Source organism: Ambystoma mexicanum, chromosome 5q (genome assembly GCF_040938575.1).
Source record: "Ambystoma mexicanum isolate Mex_15411 chromosome 5q, UKY_AmexF1_1, whole genome shotgun sequence".
Classification (NCBI taxonomy): Eukaryota; Metazoa; Chordata; class Amphibia; order Caudata; family Ambystomatidae; genus Ambystoma; species Ambystoma mexicanum.
Genome location: NC_090933.1, coordinates 36,302,567 through 36,328,918, shown reverse-complemented (window position 1 = coordinate 36,328,918; position 26,352 = coordinate 36,302,567). Strand labels below are relative to the sequence as shown.

Sequence of the window (26,352 nt, the reverse complement as noted above, 5' to 3'; positions counted from 1 at the left end):
GTTGCTAAACTGGTTTTCAGTACACAAAGAGGAAAACTGATACATCGCCTTCCCCACATCAGACAGGGTGTCAGTGGAAAGCTATTGTCACCCCGAGTGGGACGGGTATGCACAGACGTGGGTCCCGTGCCTGCTGGGCCTAGAGACCCAAGCTACTCCTCACTGATGACGCCCAACAAGGCTGAAACATGTCTGGGGATGCTTGTGGTCTCGTGCAGAAGGGATGTGACCTAGCAGTGTGGGCTGGACTACCCCTTTGGGGGTGGGACCAAGCCTCATTTGCATATGGTCTTTCCCCTTTTGTAATGGCTTGGCAGGCGAAGAACGATGGTCTGGAGGGTTGCCCAGAGCAATGCCAGAGGTTAAGATTTATTCTAAACCTTCCAGCCATCACCTCTTTTGTTTTGCTATTGTCACCCCGAGTGGGACGAGTATGCACAGACGTGGGTCCCGTGCCTGCTGGGCCTAGAGACCCAAGCTGCTACTCACTGATGACGTCCAACAAGGCTGAAACATATCTGGGGATGCTTGTGGTCTCGTGCAGAAGGGATGTGACCTAGCAGTTTGGGCTGGACAACCCATTTGGGGGTGGGACCAAGCCTCATTTGCATATGGTCTTTCCCCTTTTGTAATGGCTTGGCAGGCGAAGAACGATGGTCTGGAGGGTTGCCCAGAGCAATGCCAGAGGTTAAGATTTATTCTAAACCTTCCAGCCATCGCCTCTTTTGTTTTGCTAGTGTATTTTGAGTGACAGGAGATGGGGTAACGTCGATGGGGGCTGGAAAGAGTAGGCGGGTGGAGGAGGATATGTGAGGGGTGAGGAGGGGGGATGCGGGAGGGAAGCGGGATGAGGAAATGGAAGACTAGGAAAGGGATCGTGGGATGCAGTGCACACTGAGCCTGGGGGCTGCAAATAATTCAAAAAATATGCATGAGTGTTCCCAACAGTGGTCCTGATTGAACCACTGATGGGGCGGGGTGTGGGGCTAGTCTGCTATTGGCTAGTGCAAGTGTCTGCTGTTACCTGGCTTTTGGGATAAGAGGACCCCTGCACCCTCTCTGGAGAGATTCTGGACACACCTGAAGAAACCAAGACTCCTGTCCAGCTGTGAGACCTGTGAGGAGACTGGTGTTGGGACAGTTTTACTGAAGTCAAACTTAGGGCTTAGTAAAACCATTCAACTGAGGCAGTACAAGACTCCACTCTTAGAATAAGGCTGTACCACCTGAGTTCATGGTAGCATAGACGGAGCAGCCAGGCTTATCATAGGAGGGAGAGGGGGCTGGAGAAACAGTACAAATGAAATGGTAATACAAATGGTCCAAAGAAACACAAACACTATGTATGTAAAAATATGATTTATTTAAATACAGGTAGGCCCAGATAAATCTAGGGTTAAATAAGTACTATCACACAGTATATCTAATCACAATTATAAAAACACAACCCTATACTTGAAAGTACACAGACCAAAGTATAAACCTAATTTTGAACACCTAACAGTAGTTCTAGGGAAGTTGAACCTTTTCATGCATATTCAGTATAGGTCACACATATTCTTGGAGTACAAAAACAATGGTTACTTTCACAATTACATTCAGTAATGCAAGGGCAGTAGAACCTACCAGTTGTGCAGTAACTTTAAGTACAAATCACATAATCAGTCAACTGGACAATATACTTTTTGTGAATAGTGCAACACTTATTCCAGGCACAGTAAAAACCTATAATTACTTTGTGATAAGTTTTCTGATTCTTGTTAATTTGCTTAGATTCACATGCTGTGCATATAGTCAGACATCCAGTGGTCACCGCGGAGTATTGCATCTCATCTTCTGAGAACCGAAAGGGGACGTCGACATGGGCATGCCTGTAACACTATCCCTATGTGACGTGTAGTGTACCCAAAATCCCTCACGCGTCGAGGTCCCTCGGATAGTTTTTTTCCGCCCTGCATGCTGGTCGCCTTAAGCGGAGCTCGTCAGAGACATTGCCAATTGTCCCTTCGACCTTTGGTCAAATAATTTATATTAATACTTGAGATCACCCTAACTGTCCTTCATTTCGACGGCTGTTCCAGATCTCTGCCGAAACCTACCAACAGACCTTCGACAGACGGTGATCCAGTCAGCGCTGCCAACCACGTGGCCGGGCCTTCCAGCCGGCCTACACAGTAGGGAGAGCGGGGTCGGGGTGGACATTTCTATACAATCTGAGAATGCCTTTCCCTTTCCTCCCTCTGTCCTCTTTGGTCTTCGTTACTTTACCTATCCTCGGCTATGGAGAGGGCTCCATTTAGGTTTTGCCCCATTTGCAAAGGCAAATTTCCTTGGAGAGCTAAGCATCGACAGTGTAACTTTTGCTTGCACCTCGATCACAACGAAGACGGTTGTGTGGCTTGCAAGCTCCTCCGTCCTAAAACATTGAAGGAGCACCGAGTCAAGCGGTGGGCGGCCTACGATATGTCGAAGGCCAAATCCTCTCCCGCTGCCGCAACCACTGAATGGGACGACAGCAATAGTGATGAATATACCTCCGAACCGAAGGTCATTGACCTTTCAACGGAGCGCTCCCACCAGGCACAGCTCAGGCACTGCTATGGGGAATGTACACCCAGTTGACAAAGACAAACATTTACTAATCACCAAGCACACAACCCCCAGTCAGTCTTCGACTAAGTCGAAGATGATCTCGGCACCAATGGGTAAACCAGAATTTCTGGTCGTACCCACTGACTGTTACGATCGGCAGCCCTCCCTGCAGCCGCATATGCGCCTAGCGACCAGGCAATCGAAAACAAAGGGCGCTACTTTTAATATTCCAAGTTCCGTTGCGACGCATTACAAGAAGGCCTCCGCCGAAGACAAGGCCCGGCTCTGCCGAAGGCGGCGTCCGCCGAAGACAAGGCCCCGGCTCTGCCGAAGAAGGCGGCCGCTGGAGACAAACCCGCGGCTCCGCCCGAGAACTTCACAATCGCAGGCGGAGGCTACGCGCCTCCCGTCTGCAGAGGATGTTGCCAAAAGCATAGCGAGAATTGTTTCGGCTGACACGAATAGGCGGCAGTCAGGGGATTCGCCGAGGCCTACGGAAAAGGCCAAGGATCCGTCGAAATCCAAAGATAGACTAAGGGGAATACCAGAAACCTCTGCCAAGCTGAGGGAGAAGCACAGGGACACGCCACCTTGGTCTATGCCCCAGGTGGAGTTTTCGGAGGCATTTCTTCGACGTTGAGACAAAAATCTTGATGTTTGGCGGCAGAGAATGGTTTACAGGAGCCCTTTCCACCGCTAGACCACTCTGGGTCTTCTGTTTGTACTAGGGAAAAGTTTGAACATTTTATGGAGAGGCTTGACAGGTTTGTTGCTCGCTCAGAGCAACCCACCCCAAGGAGACAGCGGGAAGAGAGCCATTTGGAACCTGTGACAAAATTTCCAAGACTCTTTGACCCCTCTCAGGAAGAGGATGTGTACACCTATTACCTCATCGAGGAATGGATTCCTGCAGACACTCAGGATGAAAATCATTTCATCAATCCTGAGGACATGCATGATCCCATAGAGGGGTGGGTGAAAATCCGGAAATGGGTGACCCTCAACCGTGGCAGTCTCCAAATCCTTCACCAGATCCTGATTCCCTGTGTTTGGATTCCCCCAGACCACTCCCACTAGACAGATCTCGCCGGTGGACAATCAAATGACGTTTAACGCCATGTTGCGCAAAGCAGCACAACATTTCAAAATCGCCACTGATGAAGCTGTCCCTGAAGCTGACTTTGTGGAGGATAAAGAGAAGCCACCAGCCAGCCAGGCTATTCCTCTCCTCAATTAAGAAGTGTCTGGCTCCCTCATTGTCAACACCTGCACTCACAAGAGCGGTTAATCCGAGGATAGAAAAGCTTTTTCGGCCTTCGCCCTCTGATCCCCTTGATATCAGAGGTCACACCACCCCAGACTCCCTGGTGACCACTACAACGGAAAGGGCTGGGGTTCCTCTGTCAACTGGCCAGGCACCCCCTGACAAAGAAGGTAAAAGGCTTTACGCCCTTGGAAAGAGGGTCACGGCCGCAGCAGCTTTTTCTACACGCATCGCTAACAATACCACCTTGTTAGCCAGCTACGCGGACCCTCGGTGGGTCTTATTACAAGAAGGCCTTATAGGAGCCCAAACCACTACAGTCTCCTGGCCACGGTAACTGAAGGCAGACAAGTAATGGTAATGTGTTATTTATATAGCGCCTTAATCCAAAGCGCTTTACAGAGCACATACTTACATACAATATCACCCAATCGAAATTGATAATCTATCGACCTCAGAAAAATGAAAGGCTGAGTTGGCCTTGCCGGGATTCAAACCTGCGACCTGCAGATCATGCTCAGATCGCAGCAGCGAGCGCTCAACCCGCTGAGCTATTTTACCGGCGCTGTAAACCAGAGCATACTTAAGAACACTTTAGATTCTGCTGAAACAGTAGGGCGATCCTTAGCTCAGGATATACTCCTAAAGAGAGGCGCGTGGCTAAGAAACTCTGGGTTCAAGCCTGAGACGCAAGCGTCACTTATTAATAAACCCTTGGAAGAATCCAACTTGTTTGGAAGAGCAGTTGACGAAGCGCTCAAGACTGAAAAAAAGGAGCACGATACCCTGAAGACTCTAGACCAAATTACACAGAGACCCCTCCACAAGACGAGGATCTGGGTCCAGACGCCTTTTTCGTCGCCAACGCTTCCCTCAACAACAGTACACCTGGTCCTCTCCACAGGAAACCAGCGGATACACCACCCGGTATCCCGAGAGGGGTCAGAGTCGTGGGAAAGAAAGAGGCCAGAATCCTACCCCCAGAGGCTCCCCGGCCTCAGATTCAAAATGGCCCAAAGATTCAGGTCCACTCCTATACCTCCACGGTCGGGTGCTGGTTAACATCATTCCTTCAGGCATGGAAGGGGATAACTACGGACCAGTGGGTGCTAAAGACCGTGGCCTACAGGTACTGTACAGCGTTCAGCCGGTCCCCAATGTTCAGACCTCCACACGCAAGATGACTGACACCAGACCATCTGCGTATCCTTCAGTAAGTCAAGATACTACAAGAAATAGGAGACATGGAGGTCGTACCTCTGTCACAGGTAAACAAAGGTATTTATTCAGTGTACTTCCTTGTAATCAAAAAGGATCTCACCATGCACCCTCTATTAGATCGACGCCCAGCGAACACATTTGTAAAGCCACACATTTTCTGCAGGAAGTAATTCCCCTGCTGTCACAGGCAAATTACATGGCAACACTGGACATGAAAGATGCATACTTTCATATTTCAATGTTGCCAGAGCACAGAAAATACCTCAGATTTATGATACAAGACGAGCACTATCAGTTCAAGGTACTACCTTTCGGCATAGCATCTGCACCAAGGGTATTTACAAAGCTACTAGCGGTGGCAGCAGCACACCTGCGCAGGCACTCCATCCCGGACTACCCTTACTTTGATGACTTGCTCATAACAGGGGACTCTTACGAAACCTGTCTGTCAAATACCCAACGAACGATAGATTCTTTATTCAGTCTGGGTTTCTCTATCAACGAGAAGAAATCAAGCCTAGACCCCAGTCAGGTCAAGCAGTTCCTAGGGCCTCTAATTCGAACAAAGGCCGGCCTTGTCTTCCCCTCCAACGAGAGGGTCCAAAACATGCCGTTTCAAATCCCTCAGTATGTAGTCAGTCGAAAGGTGATGGTGCGCAAAGCTATGCGACTGTTCGGATTGATGGCGTCATGTATTTACTTGGTCCCTCGCGCGCGCTTGCGTCCAATGCAGGAATTGCTCAACAGCCAGTGGTGTCAGGCGGGCGGACAATGGGATGATCTAGTGGTCGTCTCGCCAGCCCTCGTTCTCTCACTGTGGTGGTGGTCGAGGGACAACCTCTTGAAGTGGAAATCCTTCACCACCCCCGCAGTGGAGGCCACTCTAACTACAGACTCCTCTCACAGGGTGGGAAGTTCACCTGCTTCAACAAACAGCGCACAGAGTTTGGTCATCAGAAATCGCATCCAACCACATAAACCTGTTGGAACTATTCAAAGCACTAAAAGCCTTACAGACACAACTGCAGCGAAAGACGGCCCTGATCCTCACAGACAGCACCACGGCCATGTACTATTTAAACAAACAAGGGGGCTATCCAAACTGTCCCAGACCATTTAGAATTGGGCTCTCAAACGCAACCTGTTTCTATTGTCACATGTTCCAGGGGAAGACGTACTCGGCAGAGATTTCCCGCTACCAATGGAGCACGAATGGCGATTACACGAAGACATTGTCTCCAATGTTTTTCTCAGAATGGGGCTTCCCAAAGACCGACTTGTTCGCAACTTTGGAGAACGCTCAATGCCAAGATTATGCCTCCATGTACCCCCAGAACCGTTCCAAGTGGAACAGACTCTGGATAACATGGTCGGAGAAATTTGTTTACGCTCCTCCCTCCCCCCCCCTCACGCTTCCCCTGACTCTTGTACTCAACAAGATAGTGCACAAGATGCACCAGGAACCAGTCATGATACCGGTGGCCCCCATGTGGGCCCGCCAACCCTGTTTCGCTCATCTGATGGAGATGTCTCTCTCTCCTCGAGTGAAACTGCCTTGCCCCTACATGTTGTCGCAAGACAAAGGGGAGACTCGTCACCCATGCCCACAGACATTGAACTTAGCTGCTTGGCTCCTGCAGTCCTAGAGTTTGGGCACATGCGGCTCCCTCAAAGATGTATGGACATACTCAGGAAGGCAAGAAAACCTAACACTCGATATTGCTATTCCAGTAAGTGGAAACGCTTTATCTGGTGCAACTCGAAGAGCATCAACCCTATTGACTGCTCTCCCACACACATTGTTTTGTACCTGACTCATTTACTTGACTCAGGCATGGTCTTTAAATCTCTAAAGGTTCACTTAGCTGCGCTTTCAGCCTACATTACTTCACAACAAAAAGTGTTGTGGTGGAAAATACCTGTTATTAAGGCTTTCATGGAGGGAGTGAAGAGAATTCACCCTCCCATTTCTAACCCAGCACCCGGATGGGACTGGTGTTGACTAGACTTGTGGGGCCTCCTTTCGAGCCCATGCATAGAGCGAGTCTTAAAGATCTCACATATAAGACTGCCTTTTTAATAGCTATTACTTTCATTGGGAGAGTAAGTGAACTACAAGTGCCAGTTTTAGACCCCTTTGTAACCATTCAGAGATGAGGTGGTTCTGCGCACTCATCCTAGGTTTGCGCCTAAATTCATTTCAAAGTTTCATGTGAACCAATTCATAGAACTACCAACGTTCTTTCAAGACCCTTCAAGCATGGGGAAAAAGAAGCCTGCACACACTTGATGTAGGCAGAGCAGTCATATTTTACATGGAAAGAACTCGACCACTAAGAAAGACAAATCAGTTTTTCAATGGCAGCAGGCAGAGGAGGAGCCCGGTCTCCAAATCTACTATCTCTAGGTGGATTGTTAAATGCATCACACTCTCTTAAGAGAGAACTGCCCTTCAAGCCTAAAGCACATTCTACTCGAGGCACTGGGGCTTCCATAGCATTCCTTGCAAATGTTCCCCTTCAGTCCATTTGCAAAGTGGCAACCTGGAGTTCTGTACGCACCTTTACAAAACCCTATTGCTTAGACACTCACTCTAGGTCCGAGTCTCAGGTGGGACAAGCAGTACTAAGACATCTTTTCACTACTGTTCCTTCTCACAACCCATCTCCAACTCAACTCCGGGTACTGCTTACTAGTCTATGCACAGCATGTGATTCTAAGCAGATTAACAAGCATCAGAAGACTTGAATTTATTTATTTATTTATTTTACATTTATAAAGCGCTCACAAAGCCCACAGGCATCGAGGCGCTGTTACAGGAATTTTGTTTTTTCTTAGTTGCGTAATTGTGTTTCATTTATTTTTTTTTTGTCTTAGTTACGTATTTATAACGCACTTAAACACCCAGAGGTTTCTAAGCGCGGACCCGGGGATCGAACCTGTTGTTGCTTCGTTTCGTCTTGCTTCCAAGACGCGCACGCTGCCACTGAGCTATCCTCCTGGGACTTTTACTTTTACTTAACGTAAAAGCATTTCTGATGATTGTATCTTAGATTCACATGCGCCCACCCTTCCTCCCCGCTCGGATGGAAGGAACTTAGACTTCTTACTACTTTCTCTCTTTTCTGTACTCACTCACGATATTCATAAGGCTCCCTGAGGGCAGAAAAAATACAATCGGATGGACCTCCACGCATGAGGGATTTTGGGTACACTAGACGTCACGTAGGGATAGTGTTACAGGCACGCCCATGTCGATGTCCCCTTTTGGTTCTCCAAAGACGAGATGCAATACTCTGCGGTGACCACTGGATGTCTGACTATATGCACAGCATGTGAATCTAAACAGATACAATCATCAGAAATGCTTTTACGGTAAGTAATGCATGTCATACTAGGTGAGTAAAACCTAAGGATGCAATATTCAATAACGGGTGCTTTTGGGATCAGTGAAACACAGATTGAGATGAGCAGTAACTCTGGTAACTTATTTTTGGATGGCACACAGGGTAAGTAAACCCCATAAACTTTTTCAATCTCACAAGTCTAGGTTAGATCTTTCCCAGCTATACAAGTAACTGATGTATGACTTATAAGGGACAGTTGGAACCCAAAGGCGCTGGGTTAGATAGCACAGGGAAACTAAACCCTAATGTTACACCTTACTGAATGACTGTTATTCTAGGTAGACAACAAACTAATGCAACTTATTATGGACAGGGTAGCAGCAAGTCAGGGGAAGCAACACCCATTTGGGAGACACTCATACAATTATCCTGCGGGAATAATCTGGTGAAACCAAGACATTAATTTTGGGAAGAGTGTTAGGCAAGATTGCATGCAGTACCCTTTGGGTGCACTGCAACAACCTGATTAGGCTTGTGAGGTGAAGAAGCTGATAGCAAATCTACAAAGGCAACCAAGCAAGTCTCCAACGAGGACAAGTGATTACACACCAAGAGGTAAGTTCTCTTACACTTTACAGTACCTTTTAGGTTGACGAAAAAGTGCAGCAGATGACTTCTGTACCCGTGCAGCTCTGCAGATCTTGCTGTTCCTGGGCCTCAGTCGTGGGGACAAGTGGGAGGACTTTTGGGCACTCCTGCACTGCAATGGGACGGTCACCACTTGCAACCGGCAATCTTCAAAGAAGTGGCACTTCAGTGTTAAAGCTCCTTGCGTCTACCGCAAATAGCAACACTGTGGTTCCTGGCTGCTGTCGAAATGGGTTTTCCTTGCTTCTGAGGTCGCGCACTCTGAGGGGGCTCAGGCGCGGTCAGTGCTGCTTCCTGGGAGTCCAGAGGATCTTCCCGGAGCTCTGGGCCAGCTTAAAAGCAACGCACCCGAACTGGTGTTCCTCTCCCTGGCTATCCAGTTCCATCAGTGACTGCAGCAGAAACTTTACCTGCTTTGAGATGATGTCCAGGTGGCTTACTTTGGAGTTGATTGGTCCCATCAACTCAAAGGGAGAAGTCGTCCTTACAGGGGCTTCTCTTTTGATAAGAATTTTGAGTTTCTGCACAGCAGCAGGGCTTCACCGGGCAAACCAACAGTCCAGGAGTTGTAGCATGCATCCTCTTCAAGAAGTTCTTCGGATTCCTTCGTCCAGTGATCGACTCTGCCTTCCAAGCCAAAAAGCCTCGCCTTTTATGCAGCTTGCTCCCATTCATTCCAGCCTAGCTGTCACCCAGTAGGGTGACTGTCCTTGCCGGACAGCCAGCCGGCCAATCACCTAAGAGTGCATTCCTGTCTGTCCCCTAGGAGACTAAGCACGGGGAATTTCGGGCACCACGCTTGCTTCCTGCCCCCTCCAGAGACCCTGGAGCTGGAGGGGGGCTTCACTCGTGAATCCCGCCAAAGGCAAAATGAACAAAGGGACCAAACCTGGTTTGGCGAGCAAAGTAAATCTCAAGAAGGACCTTTTCGCAAAGAAATGGCGAAAAAAGAAGACCGGGCCGTTTTGACAAAAATGGCACCAATGGGTGCTTTACCGTGGCTGCGAACGCAGCCCGCAGTAAAATCCCATAATGGTAGTAAAAATCAAACCACTGCCACCAGCCATTCAATGAGGAAAGGGTAACATAAAAATGTTACATGAGAAGCTAGCCCAAGGGGATTCTAAGTAACCCCTCCAGCACCCTATTGTAAGATAGTGTGTGCGCTGGGTGTAGAAAGTTACAAATGTAAGTAAAGTCAATTTTACTTTACTGCTCTGGGAATCGGTAGTTTATCCCAGAGAAGAAAATTTAAACCTGTGGGAAATCTGAAAGACTTCCCTGTGCCACTGCACTGAAGGTGCTGTGTGACACAGATGTAAAAGATGCCGCCTATCGAGTTTGTCAGACTCCACAATCAAAAAGAAACCGTGTACAAAATCACATTTAAATACATGAGAGAGTGGGGGGAAAAAGGGTCTCACTCTCTCCAGGTTAAAATAATCAAGACCTCAAAATCCAGCAAAGTTGCTGGGGGTCTCTAAGGTAGATGAAATTCTCCCTAACAAAGAGTTAAAACCAAATCGCAGGAGAGTAGTATACCTTCACATCTACTTTCTATTAGAATGGCAAAACGGTTTCTAAGGAAAAAAAAGATGTTAATCATACTTTTGAGACAGGTGCATCACATCCAAGATAAGTAAGAACTTTTGTAACTCTTCACTCTTAGTTTTACAGTTACCAACCAACTCTTTACAAGCTAGCTTTTCAACACTTATTTTCTTTTCTAAGCAAAAGGCCCAGTCCCTTAAGTCTTTCCCTGGTTCTTGGAGCATGAGTGTTCTCAGTGGCAGAAAGGGGGGGGTCACTAGTGACTACTGACCCACAGGCAGTGTCAGAATAGGTTCTCTAGTAGCTATAGTCAGCGTTCCATAGGAAGACTGAGCAAACAGGCGAGTCCTTTACTTCTAGGGTTAGAAGAGGATCCAGGGGCTTCACAGAAGACACCCTAACAGGATTCTAGGAGTGGGACTGGGTGCACTGGATGAGAGGCCTTCCCATCACAGAAAACACCCTACATCTACACAGAAATCCTAGATTTAAGGGAAGAACATACCCAAGCCAGCACAGTACCTCAGCATTGAAGATTTTGCAGCAGGTGGACTTCAGGATCTGCAGCCAAAAACCTGGTCAGTGGATTCCTTGTTGTGGTGACTGAAAACAGGACCTTGGAAGGAACTTTGCAGCAGGGATCAATGAAGAAGGCTCTAGGCAAGGTTTCCCTCGCGGCTGAATGCGGTTCTGCGGATTTGGCGCCTTTTCAAGGAGCACTTAAGATGACAGAATATTGCGGTTGAATTCTTGTCCTTACAAAGGTCCAGCACTCTTTTGAGGGGACTTTACAGACTAGTTTTGTGTCTCTGTAGATCCACAATGCGTGGGATGGCCCAAAATGCAGGTCGTCTTGGGTCTGGTGGGTCTCACCAGGCTCTAGGTCAGGGTTGTCGTTTACGGAGTCCCCAGGTCGATTAGAAGGAAGGGCTACAGCAGGCTCTGGTTACTCAGCAGGCTCTCCGGTCACTGGAAATCGTTTCAGAAGCTTTTCCTTCATCATCCTCTTGGGTTTCGGTTCCAGTGGTCGACTTGTCTTCAGCTTCCAGGTTCACAGTATTTAACAGGAACTATAGCACAACTTCTGCATTCTCTCCCTGCATTTTACAAGAAGGGGCGGTCTGGTTGTCGAATCTGGACAGCCAGCCCCCACTGGGATTTGTCCCCATTCAGGCAAAGAGGAAGACAAAGGGCTGTTTAGTTTTGGACTTTTTCCTCGCTTCCTGCCCTCACAGACAGATTGGCGCCTGGGCGGGGAGTACAGGGAACTCCATTCGATAATAAAAATCATACAAAGGAATTTCCCGCCCTGGATGTCAGAGGAAGGAACAAGAAAGGACAAACACTAAAATGGCGGGAAAAAAAAGACGGGGGTCTTTTTGGTAAAATGAACACCCTTCGGTGCCTTTACTGCAGCTTTGAACACAGCCAGTGGTAAATGTGCACCAAATTAATACAAGCTATCACTGCCACCAGCCACTGAAGGTAAGCTTGTCCCTGTAATAGAATTATTACAATGTATCCCCTTTTACATTAAAACTATCTCCCCAGAACTCCACATAAGGTGGGGTGTGCTGGCTTCACAGAATAAAATGCAAAAGGGATCCAAAGATCCTTTCTACCCTTGGAAACTGTAATTCTCTCAAGGTTAGCAAAAGAAAGGGGAGTCCCTGGGGCAACCCAGCAACAACAGGCACTTATTGCCAATAAGTTGTTGAAGAGGATAACTTTAAAAAGACACTATGGATAGTCTAAAAAATGACACCCATAAAAAGAGTAAAAGATTCCCTCTCACTGAGCTATTAAGGGAAAGTATCTCACTAGTAAATAAAAAGTTCTAGGGTTGACCCAGGTCAGGAAGATTTACTATTTCTATGAAAATCTTAGCTAACAACCGTGACCTGTCTGAAGAAGGCCTGCCGACCAATTTCTGCTGCTGTCCCGGAAGAGCCCTGACTTGCTGTCGATCTTAAGCAGTCCTGCCAGGGAGCCGCTACCAGTGGAGTGGAGGAAACATCCATTCCTGACATCTGCTCTGTACCCTGCGAAGAAGAGCCTTTGGAAGTGCTGCGGGACTGCCGTGTGGCTGACCAGCTCTAGTTTGGGCTACCGTGCTATCGCCATTTCTCATTGAGGCCTGAACCTTGGGGGATCCTCCGCTTGTCCTACAAGACTTACATCAGCGGAAAGTCGGAGTCCAAGCATCAAGGGGACCCGAGATAGGAGGCAAAGTCTGACCGCGCCAAGTGAGCTACTTTGCGTCACTGTGCTGACCACCGTCTAAAAAAGCTGACCCTAGTCGCATCTTAAAGAGGGTCCCTGCATTGTTTTTTTCTGTATTCTGCCACTGAGTATCCTTGCACCAACCATAGACCCTGACGGGAGATCTGCTCAAACCTGTAACCCCTACGAATCAAGGACTGAGGCTGATGGCGGGAAAAGCAACCTCAGACCTTCTTCCATTGATCTGCCAAGTCCTAGGAAGAATCTGAATATGGGGGTGAGTTACAGTGGTTCTTACCTGCCCTTAAACTCCCTTTAATCGTTTTGCTAACTTTTCTAAAACTTTTACAATACTTTGGTTTTGCCATTGCTTGCTCGCGCAAGCCTTTTGAAAGTTGGGGATACTTTTGTTAAAATAACTTGTCCTCTAACCCTTGGAATCGTTCACTGGACCCCAGAGACCCTACCTTCATTTTTTCCAGCGTTACAAACTGTCACAACTTTTCCTGAACTTTTGCGTGTAAGGCCCCAGACAACTTAGGTGAGGACTTTTGAAGCTAGGGCTAATTCTCTGTGAACCTGTAATGCATAAACTAATCTATACTTTGTGGGTTGATCTGTACTATGCCCTAATCTAGTGACTGTATTAATGTATTATTTTATTAGTATTGTGTGATACTTCTACATGTTAGCAGTCATTTTTCATAGTGTTGTTTGGCCATAAATAAATAACTGTATTTGATATACATACTTTCTAGGTGTAATTTGTGACCACCATTGTATGTACCCATTGTGGACCCTTTATAAGCTCACCACCTCTTGAGACTTAGCCTAGACCTCTCGTCGCTGCGACCTTGAACTGGTTTGGCTACAGCTCCCAGAGTTGTCCCTGTGACAATATAGATTGGCCTTCTATAGGTCTGTCCCCCCAGGCCAGAGTATAGAAAATCAGTCCTAACTGATTGTATCTTTTCACAATCGTAGTCGGTCGCAAGTTGCAGAGTTCCGTTCAGGCTGATGCATTTTAATTATCTAAAGTTTATTGGTAGACTTCTTTCTAATCTTTACCATCCACTTGTTGTTGGCTCCATCGTTGACGCCGCCTGACTGACTCGATGACTAGACACTGCCGTCACGCGTTCTTCGGGCCTTGGCCCTTACAGTAGGGAGAGTGGGTGAAGGTTTCATACAGCTACATCCATTTAGAGAATGCCTTTTCTGCCACCACTATTTCCTTGTTTGCCACCAAACTGAGCCTTCCCATTTATTATAGAAAATAACCTTTTTAAATGTTGCCCTTCCTTTCTAGGAGGTTCCTGTGCAGGCTATGCACCGAGTGTGCAGCTATAGCCTTCCCAGAGATCATCCAGAAAAGCTTTGCAGTCCTTATCGACACCCCACAACTTCTGTCCAGGGCCCCCCAGCCTCCCTCTATCAAGACCCCTCTCAGGACATGTATGCTATCGATCCCTCGAGGTCTCAGGACCCCAGCTCTCATGGACACCAGGGAGATCAATTCAGCCAAGATTGGTACTATGATGATGACATTTGTGTCATCCAGTTGCCTGACCACCAAGTTCAGCCTGTGGCAGACTCCCCAGTTGATCAGCTGCAAAATGATCTGCTGCTAAAGGCTGGCCAATACTTCAATAATGGCACTCCGGATGGCCAAGGGGACACAGACTTTGTGGAGACTATTCTTGGCAACACGAGACTTGCCACTCGGTTCATCCCGCTGTTAGAATCCATCCAAAGGCGTATAAAGCCTTCCTTACTTACGCCAAACCTCACGAGGGCAGTTAACCCTGGTGTTGAGAAAATATTTAGGCTGGCGCCTACAGACCCTACTGTACATTAGGGGGTCAGCTCAAATCTGACTCACTTGTCATCACTACTACTAGGAAGAGGGCAGGGGCTCCTCTGGCATTGGCTGAAGCCCCACCAGATAAAGAAAAAGGATCTACACTTTCGGGAGAAAAGTTGCATCCTCCCTGGCCTATCGAGCAAGAATTGCGAATAACGCCACCGTCCTAGCTAGTTATGGCTGTCACAAGTGGGAATGAACTGGAACACCAACTTGAGGCGGTTCCAGAACCCCTAGTCTCAGCTATTGAGCAACATCTTAGAAGGCAAGAAGTTATCTAACTGCATTCTTAATCAACCTCGACGCAGCGGACAGTGCGGGCTGCATCATCGTAGAGGGCACACTTATCAATCACAATGCATAAACAGTCTGGTTTTAAATTGGAAACTCAGGTCACCCTGCTTAACATGCCTAATGCCCTCTTTTGGCAAGGCTGTTGAAGATTCCCTCAAAAGTATGTAGGAAGAGTATGATACCCAAGTCCTTCGACTAATTAACCAACACAACCTACGTCCAACAGGGTTCCTCAAACTCAAGGTGGTTTCGTGGACAGGGCTGGCAACGTTCTTCGGATACAATCAGGGCGGCCTGTCTTTGTCATGGGCCCCTCACAAGAACAGTCTTTCTATAATTTTCAAAGCGGTCATGAAAGCTCCAGAGGAAGGGGCAGAACCTACCCTGGGAGAGACTCCGCCCCTCCCAAGCAATGACGTACTGCTACAAGTCCCCTCCCATGCCACTCCAGTAGGTGGTCTCACCTTGCATTTCACCCATGCATAAGGGAGTGGGGGGGAGAATTGCAGACAATTGGGTGTTGTCCACAGTAACAAGCGGGTATTGCATAGAGATTTTTCTAAAACCCCCATACCGCCTGACGAGACCCAGAAGGGTGACGCCAGTAGAGCAGCGCATACTACTATAGGAAGTAAAGAGACTGCTATAAAACTATGCCAAAGAGATGGTCCCAGCAAATCCGGTAAACAAGGAAATGTATCCAACGTACTTCCTTGTGCCAAAGAAAGACCTATCTAATGCGCCCAGTACTAGCTCTGCACCCAGCAAACAAATGTCAAACCTCAAAGTTTTGTATGACCATGCTCACAACATTGGATATGAAAGATGCATACTTTCATATTACAATGTACCCAGTACACACAATAGCTGCGATTCGAAATAGCTGGAGTACACTACCAGTTCAAGGTGCTCCCCTTTGGCATCGCCTCAGCCCTAAGAGTGTTCATGTAAGTGCTTGCAGTAGTAGCAGCAAACCTCTGCAGAGAGTCAATCCCTGGGTACCCTTATCTAGACTGGCTAATTACCAGCGAGTCGCCTCAAATTTGCAGACTAAACACCCAAAGTCCGATGAACATTCTTTTCCAATTGGGTTTGTCCATCAATGAGAAAGTCAAGTCTAGTTCCCAGCCAAATAAAACTATTTCTGGGAGCCATCTTAAAAACAGAAGAGGAGGGGGTGCGGTTGAGCAGCCTGTAAACTGGCTACCTAGCTCAGTGGCTCTGTGTCCCCAGCAAAACATCTGGCATCAACGGTGGTATCTGCATGTTAGACTAGTGTAATCACCTCTAGCGGTGTCCCTGGGCTCTGTGGGAATCTGTGACTCCTGGGCTGAAACGCAGTGAACCGCGGCCTGCTCCCTGGATGGTTGGCGCTGCTCTGGCCTGGCCTGCATGTCCACGTGGGCCTGGCCCTACCCCGGACCCGGCCAAGTACTCCCGTGAGTGCGGACTCCAAACACCCCCCCCCCCCCTCCTGTGGTGTTTGTGCCGGGATTGTTGCTGCCTGTATCGGAGAGGGTGCTTGTGGCGAGCCTCCGGGTCTGGCCTGCGCCCCTGTGTGCAGTGGCTGGGGGGCCAGGCTCCAGGTAGGCGGACTGGTGATGGAGGCGCTGCGGGGGGTTGCCGTGGCCCTGTCTGCTCCTTCCTGGGGCGTGTGGCTTGGTAGGGGCCCTGCTGGCAGGGGGCTGCAGGGGGGGGGCTCGTCATCAGCTTCCCCGCGGCCGACGTGCTGTGGCTCCCGCTCCCTCTTCTGGATGTTGTGACTGCCGCAGGCTCCTGCGCTCTAGCTGGAGTCGGCCGTGCGCGGGCAGGCCGGGACCGCCAGCGCTCCGTCTGAGGCTGGCTGTGGGTTGTCAGTGGGATCCCACTCTCCTTTGGGGTGCCCTGTTGTGCGTTGTACTGTGGACCTTAGCACTCTGCTTTGCACTGCAGCAACATTATGTGTCCAGTGTCTCTGATTGCTGCCTTGGTCCCCAGCCACACATCCCTTTACAACTGGACACTGTTAAGGAGGCCCTATATGTACAGTATACCTGCTAATTGTTAAGTAAGCGGACACTGCCTCTTGGCTGTTGGATTGGCCCACCGCGGGCGCTGGTTGCATTTGGTGGTCCCTGCCTGCCGCCTGAGCCCCCAACTATACCTCCCTGCTCGGCTGGACACTTGTAAGGAGGCCCTCCTAGTGCATCTGCCAAACTGTCAATTGAGCGGTCATTGCCTCTCGGCTGTTGATCGGCCCGCCGTGGGTGTTGGTTGAGTTGGGTGGTCCTTGCCTGCCGGCATATTGTGCGTGGCTGCGCGGCGTGGGGTCAAAAACGCTGCCCTTGCACTCCCATTTTGCAACAAGTAGCCTGAATATACCTGATCTCCCTGGCCTCTGGGTGGGGCTTGGTTGTGGTGACTGGGACCCCCGGACTTCCGTTGTACTCTGGAGAGCCCACTGGATATCCCTGGCAAAACTAAGACATTACACTGGGCATCTGCGGCTAAGGCTTCTGTCATACCGCCTCCCCAACTACCTTCATTTTGGGCGACCTGAGGCACTGAGCATCTTGTTAGTGCACACGCTATGGCTATCTATCCCAAGGGGTAGACCGCTCTTTCCCACGATATCCAACAGATCACAGGGATCAAACAAGCCCGGGGCTATGGACAAGTTTGCCAGGAAGGCACTTCAGGGGAGGGCCCTCAAATGATCAAGAAGACACGAGTTTGCCGCTTGACCCCCCCCCCCCCCCTCTCAACCCGACCTGGCTGCAATGATGGAATCAATGGTGAAAAGTTTTGCGTTATTCCATGACAAATTGGATGACATAAATGCGAATGTGGCATCGCTGAAAACCAAGCTCGACCAACACGGAGCCAGCATTACTGAAGCAGAAACAAGAATCGGTGCCAATGCAGATGGGATCCAGGTGCTGCAGAATACCCTTACTGAGATTGCCCGTGACATGAAATCAGTCAAAGCCAAGTGTGACGACTTGGAGTCCAGGTCGCGCAGGAACAATATTCGCATTGTGGGCGTTCCAGCATCTGCACTCAAGGGTCGCATGGAGGTTGCAACTGAAAAACTGTTCCGAGACCTGCTCGGCAGCCCAGAGCTCTCTCCATTCTTTGCTGTGGAGCGCGCGCACCGTGCTCTGGCTCCTTGCCCTAAACCGGGCGACTTTCCCAGGCACATAATCGCAAAGATCCTGAGCTACAGAAACAGATCATATCCACAGATTGGCACGGGAAAAGGGGGAGCTCAGGCTGGAATCGCAGATCAGGATTTTCCCGGATTTGTCCATGGCAGTGCAGGCGGAGCGACGACAATTTAATGGAGTGAAAAAGATGTTAAGAGACAGGAAGATCAAGTATGCTGTGCTTTTTCCCGCTCACCTAAAGTTCACCCATCGCAACAAACTTTATTTCTTCACGGTCCTAGACGAAGCAGTGAAATACATATAAAGGCACACGTCCTGCTCAACGAACCAGTGGATGACCTGGTTGAAAATGACTGAGGATTTTGCCAACTGCTGCCTGTGACGGGGTTCCCCCAGGCGGAACAATGACACACCTTATCATGGGCCATTTGTCTCCTGTTAACATTCCCTCTGCCTTGCTTATGCTCGTGGTGAATGTTTCCTTGTGGTTGGCCGGGACTGCTGTGCGGGTGGGTGAGGAGCTGCACCCGGGTTAAAATATGTGGTGGCTTGTGTATTCATGTTTTCATGCTATGGTCCTTTTGGTATGTATACCGTGATTATTGTTGCAATTCTTGCCAATTTTTGCCGTTGAAAGATACACTAGTTTGCTTTTTATGTCAATTTGCAAGCAATGTTGGCGCACGGCAGCGGCGACTCCTACTGCGGTTGCAATGTGTGCCTTGTTGAAGTTAAGAATATGGCCCCGTTGGGCCTGTGGACTGGGGGTGCCGAGTTGGGGGTGCCACACGCGAGTCAGTCTTACGGGTGGGGATTATCAAACTGTTGGTTGGGCAGTGAGGGCGGGGGGAGGTACAGTTGGGGAACGGTATGTGAAAAATGGCAAGAGCGGTTGCTGAGGGCGGGGTGTGCTATTTGCGCGCCGCGGCTTTGCACACACTGCTTAGTGGTGACAGATACTTCTGTTGGGATGCTCCGTGATTCTTGGCTGTGAACACTAAATTCATGTCGTGGAATGTACAGGGTCTGAGCAACTTTACAAAGGCCCTCAGAATCGCTGCATACGCCCAGAGACATGGTATCAAAATACTCTTTCTTCAGTAGACACACGCCCTGGGGCATTGGGCATCCTCCCTAGTGCCAACATGGGACCCTAATAGGTTCTATATTAAATATTCCACCCGATCCAGGGGGTTGTTGACTCTTGTGCATAAATCGGGGGAATACACACTGAAGACGAGTCATATTGACCCTGATGGCAGATATATCATACTTTACTGTGTCTTAGCGAGGGAGGAGTGGTTGCTGGTAAACACTTATGGCCTAAATGTGGATGCCCCCGAGTTCGACAACTAGGTACTCACCCTGCTTATGAGATACATTGCCGTCCATATTATTTTGGGGGGGGGCATGAATCTGATACTAGATAATGTCCTTGATAGAACGGGGCGTCCAGTAGAGTTACGTCCCATGCAGCCCGCCGATTGCACGCACACATGAAATCGTTGTCCATACTCGATGCTTGGCGTGCACTTCATCCACACACAAGGCAGTACTCTTACTACTCTTCTGTACATGACAGCTCGTCTAGGATTGATCTCTTCCTAATATCGAGCAGTATCATGGGCAGGGTCATGGACATCCAGTTACTGGCGCGAATGCTCTCGGACCATTCCCCGGTGGTATTACAAGTGAAGCTAGGGACTGACACACCTGCTTACACTGCTTGGCGCTTCAAATCGGAAGCACTGCATGTTCAAAGCTGAGATGCTGTCCGATATAAACACCTTCGAGTGCAATAAACATTGCAACACGTCGGAGGGAACTCGCTGGGAAGCTTTTAAAGTTTCATTAGGGGCATGTGTATTTCTAAAGAAGCTGGGATAATTAAGCTCATAAAACATGACCTATGGCGTTCTGAAAGCAAACTCAAGCAACTAGAGTGCGAATGTGCCATATCGTCTTCCCCTGCTAAACTGGCAATGATCAGAGCCGAGGTGGAGGTTTTTGAATCTCAAGCATGAGGGAAATACAGTACTATACACGCCTGCTAACGGCACGAAAGTATGGAGAGGGGAATAGGCCGGGGAGAACATTGGCCAGATTGGTGCGCTCTGAGGGGGGGTAGGTCTCGTATTGATTGCATCACAGATGCGAGTGGCACACCACACTGGTCAGACCAGCGAATCCTGGACACTTTTTCTGAATTTTATGCAGCCTTATATGCGCCCCAACAGGAGCACACCACCCAAGACGTCAATGATCTCTTGGACCAAATTCCAATGACCCAAATATCCCAAGCCACCGGAGACCTGCTCGACGCCCCTATCACCCTGGAAGAGATGGTCAAAACCATCTCAGACCTCCCGAGGGGCAAAGCCCTGGGTCCTGACAGTCTCACTCCTGAGTTTTATCATGAATATGTGGCCATTCTAGCACCAAAATTGCTTGAGGTCTGGGTCGAATCACTTTCCCAATCCACCCTGCCCCAATCCCTGCGTGAGGCATTCATAACTGTTCTCCCCAAACCAGGCAAACCCCTTGATGAGTGTGGCTTCTACAGGCCGTGGTCACTTATAAACACAGACACACAATTATTTGCGAAGGTGTTAGCGAGCACATTTCTTCCAATTATGCCGTACCTGGTGCACAAGGACCAGAGCGACTTTGTCCCAGATCGCTCAACCGCCCTTAACATCCGTCGGCTCTTCAATATCATATCCCGGATTGACCCCAAGCGGACGCAATTGTGGTTGCGCTGGATGCCCAGAAGGCGTTTGATATGGTGTCCTGGAAGTACATGTGGGCGGTCCTTGGAAAAAAATGGGGGTGGGCCCGGAAATGCGGTCATATATTAAACTATTGTACACAGACCCGGTCGCTAGAGTCCTAGTTAATACCCAGTCATCCTCACTTTTCAGACTACACAGGGGTACCCGTCGGGGCTGTCCCTTCTCTCCTATTCTGTTTGTGTTAGTCATCAAACCTATGGCCGATAGTGTCAGAGCTTGCCACAACCGCAAGGGTATACGTCTGCAGGGCAAGCCTGAAATATCACTGTATGCAGATTTTGTATTGTTATACATTAGAGATCCTTCCACGCACCTGGATCCCATTATCCATGACATCACGAAAATAGGCACCTTCTCGGGTTTCACCATCAACTACTTAGTCTGAAATATTCCCTCTCACTGCAGCCACTCCACAATCTACCAGCGAGTTCCTTCTTCTGTGGTCCCCAGGCGTTTTCAAATATCTAGGGGTTCAGATATCTCTGCTTCGCTCCTCCCTTTTGGAGGACAACTATACTGCTTTAGCTCAGCTCATAGAATCCAAAATGGCTAGATGGTGCAATCTCCCACTTTCCTTAGCGAGAAAACTCTTGTTAATAAAGATGTTGGTCGTTCCCAAACTCCTTTACATCTTTGTCAATGTCCCTATCTGGCCCGGGAAGCAGTATTTTGAAAGGGTCCACCCCACATTCGCCGAGTTCCTCTGGCATTCCGGCGCAGTTCGAAAGAAGTGGCAACATATGACTCTCCCCTATGAAAGAGGGGGCTTTATGGCCCCTGATCTCGCACAATATTGGATTGCCGCACAAGCCCAGCACGCCACGCACTGGTATAAGTTCCCAACTGCACCCCCCATATGAAACTTGAAAAACTAGCAGCCGAGGAAACTAATGTCATGTCCCTTATACCCCATCGCACATATCGCGTGTATGCCCCGGCTGACCCGGTGGCCACTACAATTGTGGCATGGAATAGCCTATTGAGCTCCCAGCCTGAACACCGGCCATTCTACAAGTGGTTGCTATTATGGCAGTTCCCTGGCCTCGTCCCCACGTATGACAAACTACTTGCCCAACACTGGCAGGGCCTGGGATACCAAGTACTGGCAGACCTATACACTGATGGCAAATTCATTACCCCTCAGACTTGGCGCCCGGGTCACTCAGGCTCCGTGCTAGAATTACTGCAGTATTTTAGGCTGAGAGCTGCGGTTCGTGATATGTGGCCATCTTAGCCAGATGAGCCTCTAGACAAGCCTGAGGTTCATTAATTGTTAACTCAGCAGATGGCAGGGGCATTGTTTCCTCATTATACAAAATGTTACTGGTAAAAACCGAGAATGATCCCCCCCCCCCCCCCTGGCCCGCGGGTGGAATGGGCGGAGGAGCTAGGCTTGGACATTTCAGATGGTTTGTGGCTGAAAATGTGCTCTCACACTCGTAGGGTCTCCCTCAATTTTAGATTCCGCTGTATACAATATAAACTTCTCAACCGCCTATACTACACACCACACAGGGTGGCAAAATGTGCGCGCAACCAGATACACTGCTGCCCTAGATGCAACTTAGAAAATGCCGACCACTTGCACATGTTTTGGTCCTGCAGGGCGCTAGGCACGTTCTGGATTGCGGTGACTGAGGCCCTTTCAGAAATGGTTGAGTCCACTGTGGGCCTCGACCCGCTGGCTGTTATTTTTGGGGTTTGAGAAGGAGTGGGGAGAATGTCAACATTTTTGAATGTGAGTGCTATGGTGGCTTAAAAAAGCATACTGCAATGTTGGAAACGTTGCGCTTCCCCCACGTTTGAAATGTGGTTGAGTGCGCTCACATGGACACAAACATGCGAGGAGGAATATATCAACTCCCTTCCAGCGCACTCCCGCCCAAGTAATGTATGGACGCACTTCTGTAGTTACCTCAACACCAGGGAGAATGTAGGGCCCCACTCTCCGCTGCTGGGCGTGCAGGATTAATAAAGACTCTGTACTCTGACTTGTAACTGGGCCGATAGCTCCCCCTGCTGCACATTTCCTTGATGTAATATAAGAGCAAATAATGTGATTGTAACTGCTTTTGTACTGTGTGGTGCACCTGCTACTGCTTCTTGCCAATAAAGAAAAGGTTAAAAAAAAAAAAAAGTCAGAAGAGGAGTTTGCTTTCCCGTCAAACAGAGTACAAAACATGCTGTTGCAAGTACCTCATTACAAGGCTGGTCGCCAGATAACTATGCAAAGCAGTGCGCTTGCTCAGGATGATGACCTCATGCATACACCAATGCAGGAGTGGTTCGTGAAACTGGTCTCAGGCAAGCGGTCAGTGGGACGATCTAGTGATTGTTTCACTAACCCTAGTACATGATCTTCGCTGGTGGTCCAGAGACAACCTGCTAAAAGGAAAACCCTTTTTGCCTTCCACCAACCAAAGTGATCCTAACTACAGGCGCTCACTCGCCGGATGCAGAGTCCACTTCCTCCATCACACAGCCCATGGCCAGTGGACACACACCACAGCCCAAAGACGCATCAATTTCTTAGCACTTCTGGCAGATCTCAAGGCTCTGCAAGCTTTTCAGCAACATCTTACAGGACAAACAGTGCAAGTCCTCACAGACGGCACCGGTGCCATGGTCTACATAAACAAGCGGGGAGGCACACACACTCTCCAAGTCTGTCCAAGCTATCCCAGAAAATATGAAAGTGGGCACTCAGGCGGAACATAGTCCTAACCTCTCAACACGTTCCAGGGGAACTCGGTGCTCTGGCAGACACCCTCAGCAGATACCCTCTACCAGCAAACATGAGTGTCAACTCAACAGACACATTCAATATGGAATCTTCTCCCAACAGGGACATCTCCCCTTAGACTTGTTCGCCACACGCCTAAACGCACAATGCCCAGACTTTGCATCCAGATTTCCCCAACCAGGGTGCAAGGGGAACACCCTGTGGATGAATTTGCTTATGCTTTTCCACTGTTAGGACAGATTTTCTGAAGCCCAGCTAAGGGCTTAGTAAAACCATTCAACTGAGGCAGTACAAGACTCCACTCTTAGTATACAGAGCAGCCAGGCTTATCTTGGATGGGAGAGAGGGCTGTAGAATCAGTACAGGTGAAATTGTAATACAAATGATCCAAAGAACCACTGAAACACAATGTATGTAAAAATAAATGATGTATTTAAATACAAGTAGGCCCAGATAAATCTAGGGGTAAGTAAGCACTAAAACATTATATGAAATCACAGTATAAAAACACACTATACTTGGAACTACACAGACCCAAGTATAGACCTTATTTGAAATACCTAACAGTAGTTCTAGGGAAGTCAAAACCTTTTCACACACATTCAGTATAGGTCAAGCCTATTCTTGGTGAGTAAAAACCAGTGGTTACTTTCACAATTACATTCAGTAATGCAAGGGAAGTGGACCCTACAAGTTATACACTGACTCTTAGTACAAATCGCTTAATCAGTCAACTGGACAATATACTTTTGGTGAATAGTGGAACACTTATTCTAGGTGCATTAAAAACCTATAACTACTTTTTTGATAACACAGTTATACATAGTGAGTAAAACCTAAGGATGTGATATATAATTGCAGGTGCTTTTGAAATCGGGGAGGTAAGCAGGAACTCTTGTAACTAATTTTTGGATGACCCACAGCTAATACAAGGTAAGTAAAACACACATACTTTTTTAACCTCACAGTGAAGGGGAAAGTAAATCTCAATGTCACACTTTACTGAATGACTCAGTTATTCTAGGTAGGCAACAACCTAATGCAGACTTATTCTGGACAGGCTAGCAGCAAGTCAGGGGAAGCAAGTCCCAGTTGGGGGACACTCATGCAATTATCCTAAAAGGACTAATCTGGTGAAAACAACACTTTACTTTTCGGAAGAAGCACAACCTAATCACAGGAGAGTAAAATACCTTCACATCTACTTTCTATTAGATTGGCAAAACTGTTGCTCAGGAAGGAAAGATGTTAATCATACTTTTAAGAATAGTGCATCACACCAACCAACTCTTTACAAGTAAGTAACTTATAAACACTTATTTTCTTTTCTAGGCAGATTTCCCAATCCCTTGAAAGTCTTTCCCTTATTCTTGGAGCATGAGTGTTCTCAGTAGCAAAAGGGGGGGGGGGATTGTGTCACTAGGACTAGTGACCAACGAGCAGTGTCAGAATAGGTTCTTTAGTAGCAAAAGTTAGAGTTCCAGGTTTGCAGTATTTATCAGGAATTACAGCACAACCTCTGCACTCTCTCCCCGCATTTTACAAGAAGGGGCGGTCAGATAGCCAGCCCCCCACTGGATTTGTCCCCATTGAGGCAAGGCATAAGACAAAGGGCTGGGGGGTTTTTGACTCCTCCCTCAATTCCTGCTCTCACAGACAGACTGGAGCCTGGGCGGGGAGTCCAGCGGACTCCCGCCGACGATAAAAATCACAAAGGAATTTCCCTCCCTGGATGTCAGGGGAAGGTACAAGATACGACAAACAGTAAAATGGCGAAATAAGATGACCGGGGCCATTTTGGTAAAATGAGCACCCGTAGCTGCTTTTACTGCTGCTGTGAACACAGCCCGCGGTAAAGGTGCACCAAATAAATACAAGGTATCACTGTCACCAGCCATTGGAGGTAAGCTTATCTCTGTAACAGAATTGTTACATTTTGAGCAGAATAGTGCACTATGAACAAACTACTCTAATCCTGGTTGCTCCTATGTGGGCAAGACAACCTTGGTTTCCACATCTGCTCAAACTGGGGATGTGCAACCCTATCATGCTCCTGTGCCCTTTCAACATGCTAACACAATACAAGGGTGCATCTCTCCATCGTCCTTTAATCTATGAACTTGGCAGCCAGCTCCTGAAGTCATAGTTTGGTCATTTAAATCGTCCACAGCAGTGTATTGATATCCAAAAGGAGGCACGGAAACCCAACACTAGACACTGCTACTTCAACAAGTGGAAGAGGTTTGTGATATGGTGCAGGTCAATATCCGTAAATCCAATTGGATGTTCTCCAGCCAACATTCTGCATTACATGCTTTACCTACTAGACCCTGGTCTAGTATTTAACTCCCATCAAGGTACACCTGGCGGCTCTGTCAGTTTACACCACTTCACAGAAGGTGTCCTGATTGAAAGTTCCCGTCATTAAGATGTTAATGGAAGGGGTAAAGAGGCTATAATCTCCCATTTCTAACCAATCACTGGGTTGGGATCTTAATGTCGTGCTCTCCAAACTCATGGGTCCGTCCTTTGAACCTATGCACAAGGCCGGCCTAAAACACTGCATTCCTAGTACCCATCACCTCTATAAGTCAGTGAGCTACAGACTTTGTTCGCACAAGAACCTTTCTTCATAATCCAAAAGGAGACAGTTGTACTCGGAACACA

At 48.3% G+C, this 26,352-nt stretch overlaps 1 protein-coding gene across 2 annotated transcripts in view; it reads left to right on the top strand.

Moving 5' to 3' along the window:
- Window positions 1–26,352, top strand: part of LOC138497172 (uncharacterized) — a 1,228,614-nt gene that overhangs the window by 1,124,906 nt on the left and 77,356 nt on the right. The window lies entirely within an intron of this gene.